This window comes from Notechis scutatus, chromosome 2 (assembly GCF_049901735.1).
Source record: "Notechis scutatus isolate UNSWTSFEM ecotype Mainland chromosome 2, rNotScu1.2, whole genome shotgun sequence".
Taxonomy (NCBI): Eukaryota; Metazoa; Chordata; class Lepidosauria; order Squamata; family Elapidae; genus Notechis; species Notechis scutatus.
In genome coordinates, this window is record NC_142010.1 from 17,404,011 (window position 1) to 17,409,985 (window position 5,975).

Genomic DNA, 5,975 nt, shown 5'->3' on the forward strand with positions numbered 1-5,975 from the left:
GGGGCTTTTTCCTGTCGCCGAGCGCCTCCGAAGCGCCCGTTTCTCCCCACCCCACCCCGCCCGCCCGCCGCCCGCGCCATGCGTTCAACCAGTGCTCCGTTCTGCCTGCCTTCATTAATGGTTGAATCGGAACAGCTTCGGCTGAGTAAAAGAGGCGAATAGTTATTATTCTCAGCCAAGCTGCTCCCAAACAACCAGAAACTAAGGCAGGCAGGCAGGCAGGCAGAACGGACACTGTGGATTGAAGCACGCGCGCTGCGGGCGGCGGGTGGGGTGAAACGGGCGCCGGAATAGCTGCGGCGCAGGAAAAAGCCCCCGCTTCTTTGAAGCAGTTTCTTCCTGGGCTGGTGGAGCAGCGAGAGCCAAGCCTCCTTCTCTTCTCTTCCCCCCTGGTCCTTGCAAAAATTTTCTGCTTGAAACCGGTCCCTGGTACAAAAAAGGTTGGGGACCAATGCTGTAAAATCTCCATTCCCTCCCCACCCCACTAACCTGATTTCCAGTTCCGTTTTCCTGTGCAGGACAACAAAAGAAGACCCAGCCAATCATCTGGGACTTGGGAGGCAGAGAATAGATGGGAGCGGGGCCAGTCAGAGGTGGCATTTGACAGTTCTCCAAACTACTCAAAATTTCCGCTACCGGTTCTCCAGAACTGGTCAGAACCTGCTGAATACCCCCTCTGGTTAAGTGGCAGAACTAACATTCTGAGAATAGTTTGTTGAGAATCACCAGAAGATTAGATGAGAGGGAAACTTTCCACTGTTTAATTTTTGTTTTATTATGATGGCTCCTCTACTTTTATTTAAGTAAATATAATTTTTCATTACAGTGAATTGATATCAAAGGGTAAGTGAACAGTCTCTAGATTCCCTCATCTCTAAGACTGAAAAAAAATATTGGAGTGAACAACAGGCCATTGTGAGAGAAATGATAAATAACATCATTCTTTATTAGGATATTATAAAGAAATAAAGGTGTGGAAGAGAGCAGCTTGTTCAGAATTAGCATATCTGACTTATGTCTCTTTGGATACTTTGATCTTCAGGCTTGAAAAATGTAGGAAGTCCACCCCTTTCCCAGGTTAAAATATTCTTTATTCTTAATATTAAAAAGAGATGGGTTAGAATATTTCCCCTGAAGGAGAAATGGAGAAAAATTTTAACAAAAGCAGAAAGCAAATCCCAGTCTTCCTGCTATAGGAAAACAACCTCAAGCAGAAGCTTGAAAAGGCTGATCTTTTGGAATGGAGATTTTGTATCCATTCAGAAGAACTGGGCCAATCTATTCATAAGCAAAGAGTAAACAGAGATTCAAGATGAGCAACACAATTAGGCAAATCAAAGTTGACATGATTAGCTCAGACAAACACTAAGGATTTGCATTTTCCCTTTGTCTATAGAGCCAGCCATGACCCCTACACGATCCTATAGGAATCTTGCAATAGCCATTAGAATATTAAAGGATATGTTTTTGCATAGAAACAGGCATCTCAATCATGAGGCCCCAAAGAATGTATAAAAGCCTACCTATTTCAACCCCATTTTGTCAGCCATCCCAGAAACATGCTGCTGTCACTGAAGTTTCTGGAAAATCAAATAAACAAAGACTTCCTGCACCCAGACTCCATTTTATTTCCAGTATCTTTCTCCTGCTTTGGAACCAGACCGGATTTTTATTCGAACAAAAACTGTGAATATCATTACCATGTGAAAAAAATTTATTTCATTTTTAATGATTTTTTTTCTGTCTTTTATATATTCTTAAACAAGAGAGAAAGAGAGAGAGAGAGAGAGAGAGAGAAACTGAACGAGAGAAAAAGATTTATCTATGTAAGGCGATGGGAAAACGGAGCTCAAGTCTTCTGAATCCAAATTCCAAGTGGAAAGGAGGTGAGGTAAAATGTTCCTTATGTTATTTGGTGTAGGTAGAATTATTTACAGAAGGTGACATTACCTTCAGAATTGATTGAGAAGTTTCTGGAATTACATTCCTACAATAAAAACAGTGAATTAGGTCTTTCTGATTTTTACTGCAAATAGCACGATGTCAGAAGAATAATTTGGGGTTCCAACTTGAGCTGGGGTTGTACAAGAATAAATAAAAATGAGATCCAAAGAACTGTGAGGAAAGAAAAAATATTTATTTCTGAAAGCAAAAGTTTGCTTTTGGGGCAGGCTGCAGAGAAATGGGGTACAGTGATAAACTTTTATAGGGGGAACTTGTCAGGGGTATGGAAGTCTCTATGTGCTGAGGAGTGTGTGTGTGTGTCTGTGTGAATGTTCTTGTGAACATATAGTTCTGTAGAATTACTTTAATAAACTTTATTTGTGTTTGCAGATTTAATCTTTGGATTAATGGATTTGTGGATTAGTAAATTATTAGTACATTAAAATAATTATAAATTAGTAAACTTATTTTGGGGTTTGAGAAAGTTTGCTAATTTGATTAACTTGGAGACACTGATTCTCAAACCATTGTGGATTCTGTTAATATTTTAAGGGAAAATGGAAACCGTATTATAAAGAATAAAATATATTTGGATATACAGGTAATCCCTGGGTTACGAGTGTTCCCTTAGTGAACGTTCGAAGTTACGCAATCAGCGCCCCCTAGTGTTTCCGAACAAAGCTTGGAACTATGAATCTTGCAGCATCACGGCAGTTGTTCACCCTTATGAACAACTGCAGAGGCTCTGCAACATTCATCCTACATGTTGCTGGCCAAAATGAAGCTTCTGAGGGGCAGATGTGCCCCTCTGAAGCCTGGTTTGGCTGTCTAGAGGCCTCCCTCAGCCTATTGCAGGCCAAAATGGACCTCCTGGGGGCCAGATCCCAGAGGCTTGGAACTTGCCCCTGGAGGCTCCATTTTGGCCTGCAACAGGCCAGGGGAGGCCTGCAGGGGCTCGAATGGAACTGCAGAGGGGCGTGGGAGGCTGGAGAGGAGACTGCTTGCTAGATCTTCCCAAGATAAGTGACCCAGCGCAGCAGATTGGGGAGAGGGAAAGCAATTTGGGGAGCATGGGGTATTTCAGTGGGTCGGGGAGGCCTAGAGTGGTCTTAGGCAGATGGCTTGTTCCATCACTAGGTTCCCCCCCATGGCCTTTCCCACCCTGATATACTTCATGTGCACTTAATGAGCCTCACATTCGATTAGCAAATGTGTGGGCCAAAGGAGGGAGTGATCCCATTCAAGGTGCGAGATTCACTCCCACAAATTCTCGGGTTATGAATAGAATGGACAGGCTCCATTACATTCGTAACTCGAGGACTATCTGTCAAACTTCTCACAATGGATTTTTGATAGCTTCAGTATCTGGATGAATCTTTTCAGTTCACAAAAAGAGTATAAAATCCTACCAAATTAAAGCCAAGTGGGGAATTAGCTCAAATGGTAGAGCGCTCGCTTAGCATGCGAGAGGTAGCAGGATCAATGCCTGCATTCTCCAATCAATCTCTATTTACTTTTGGCTTCCCTTCAGAAAATCCTCCTGCAGGCAAGTTTTGCATATTTTCCTGGACTAGGAATTAGTGGCAATGCGAGAATCTTGCTTTGCTTGCAAGAGGTGGTGGGATCAATGCCCACCTTTTCTAGTCAGACCTTTGGTTGATTTTAGCATCCTTCTTCAAGATCTACGCCACTCCATCCCTGTGATTGTGCATATGATTTTCTGTGTGGGTGTTTCTTGAGAAATTGTGGAGAATGCTGTGAAATTAGCTCAAATGAAAGAGTGCTTGCTTAACACACAAGAGGCAGTAGGTTCAATGCCCAAACCTACCTTTAACATTGTGTGCCATTTTATCAAACCATATTTGAAATGTCTTTGAATATTAGTATTCAAATTAGACCATTTTTATATATGTCTTTATTTAGAGGATTTATATGACCATCCATTCTTTGCCACATGACTCTGGGTGGCTATAAAACAGAAACACTAAAAGCAATGCAAACCACCCCCCCCCAAAAAAAAATGAAGAAAAACCAGGGCTCCAATCCAGCAATATTACCTATTGATCTATACCCCTCTAAGCCGAGGGGTGCCAAAGACTGTAAAACTGGGACCATTTGTAACTTCTGTATGATCTTCAGGGGCAGCCCCATGTGGAGTGCATTGCAGTAGTCCAACTGTGAAATGACAGGGCATGAATGATGGTGAGTGTGAGGAAGACAAAGGCTGTTGCCTGAGCTTGGAAAAGGCAGCTGCAGCCAAGTAGAAACACTTCCCACCCTCTATCCCACTCCCCCAAGGCTCGGCTCGGCTCATCCCTTTCCCCAAAAGCAGAGGCTGGGATTCAGCCAGTTTGGGCCGGTTCAGGTGAACCAGATGTTAAATTTACATCTGGTTTGTCGAACTGGTATTTGAACCAACCAGCTGGCTCCACCCACCCTGCCCCTCCCCTCCCAGGAGTCTGCAGGTAAGTGCTGGGTCTGCACTAAGGCTCTGGGACTCTTCCGGAAGTTCTGGAAGTCCAGAAACAGGCCTGTTTCTGGCTTCTGGAGAGCCTCCAAAGCCCAGGGGATGCCACTTTTGCCCTCCCAGAGGCCCGAGGGAAGCCTCCGGACTCTGTGGAAGCACCCCTGCCCAAAGGGCCATAACAGGTTGTACATCCTCAGAAGCCTAAAAGGAGATGGGCAAATTCATTTCCCCCCTCCGCACCCACTGCCAATTTTATGAGAGAAACTTCACCCTCACAGGCACCCATGCTGGCATCCCTGAAGTCTGGCACAGCTCCAGAACTCACAGCTGTGAGGAACTTGTCCACTTCCTCTGAATCCACCTGCTCAAACTCTTCCCAGGTAAATGGAGCTCAGGTGTGTCTCGGTCATTTCTAGCAGGCTTACTGGTTGGCATCTAATTTCATCTCCTCGGTTTCTGCTTCTTGTCCTGAATTCTTGCAGTTGTGTGGATCAAGGCTGCTTGTAGCTGGGGAATTAGCTCAGATGGTAGAGCGCTTGCTTTGCATGCAAGAGGTGGTGGGATCGATGCCCACATTCTCCAGTCCATTTTTTAAAATTTTTCCTTTGCGAAAAAGTATTAGACCATTTTCATCTCCTCATTTTCTGCATCTTGTCCTGAATTCTTGTAACTTGGTAGAACAAGGTTGACAAGCAGTTGGGGAATTAGCTCAAATGGTAGAGCGCTCGCTTCGCATGCGAGAGGTAGCAGGATCGATGCCTGCATTCTCCAATTAGTCTCTCTTTTCAGTTTTGGCTTCCATACAGAAGATCTTCATGAAGGCGAGTTTTGCATATTTTCCTAGACTAGGAATTAGTGGCAATACAGGAGCTTTGTGTCAACCCTGAAGTTGACCTGATCGAAGCCATCTTGACCACTTCAGGGTGGCCACACTGGAGCAGAGGGATAGGGTAGGGGGATTTGAGATAGTTTGGATTCTGTAGCCAAAACAAAATATTTTCTCTTGGGAACCAAGGTCTTTCTCACACCTGATTGGAGGAAGGTGGAGTGATGTCTTTCTTGGAACTCTGACACTTTGCTTTGCTTGCAAGAGGGGGTGAGGATCATCAATGCCCATCTTTTCTAGACAGGCTTTGGTTGATTTTATCTTCCTTCCCCAAGATCCATCCCACTCCACCCCTGTGATTGTGCATATGACTTTCTGTGTGGGTGTTTCTTGAGAAGTGATGGAGCAGCAATGGTACAATGCCATGAAACTAGCTCAAATGGAAGAGTGCTAGCTTAATATGCAAGAGGTAGTAGCTTTGATGCCCACATTTTCCAATCAACTTTTACCCTACTTTGGCAAGTTATTAGACCATTTTTATTTATGTGTTTATTTAAAGGATTTAAATAGTCCTCTTCCACATAAGTCTGGATAGCAAACAACAGTGATTAAAACAGAAAAACTGGAAGCAACACAACAAACAATTAAGAAAAACCAGGACCCAATCCACCAATGTCACCCATTCATCTATACCAGTGTTTCCAATGGACCTATTTCCAAAAATTAATACTGAAGTCC

General features: G+C 43.8%; 3 non-coding genes across 3 annotated transcripts; all 3 read left to right on the forward strand.

Annotated features, from left to right (window-relative positions):
• The first annotated feature begins 3,369 nt into the window (after nt 1-3,369).
• Nucleotides 3,370-3,442, forward strand: TRNAA-AGC (transfer RNA alanine (anticodon AGC)). Its single transcript has one exon. It is a non-coding gene; the product is annotated as a tRNA-Ala (tRNA).
• A 1,478-nt stretch (nt 3,443-4,920) lies between these two features.
• TRNAA-UGC (transfer RNA alanine (anticodon UGC)) lies at nt 4,921-4,993 on the forward strand. Its single transcript has one exon. It is a non-coding gene; the product is annotated as a tRNA-Ala (tRNA).
• A 116-nt stretch (nt 4,994-5,109) lies between these two features.
• TRNAA-CGC (transfer RNA alanine (anticodon CGC)) lies at nt 5,110-5,182 on the forward strand. Its single transcript has one exon. It is a non-coding gene; the product is annotated as a tRNA-Ala (tRNA).
• Nucleotides 5,183-5,975: the final 793 nt, after the last annotated feature.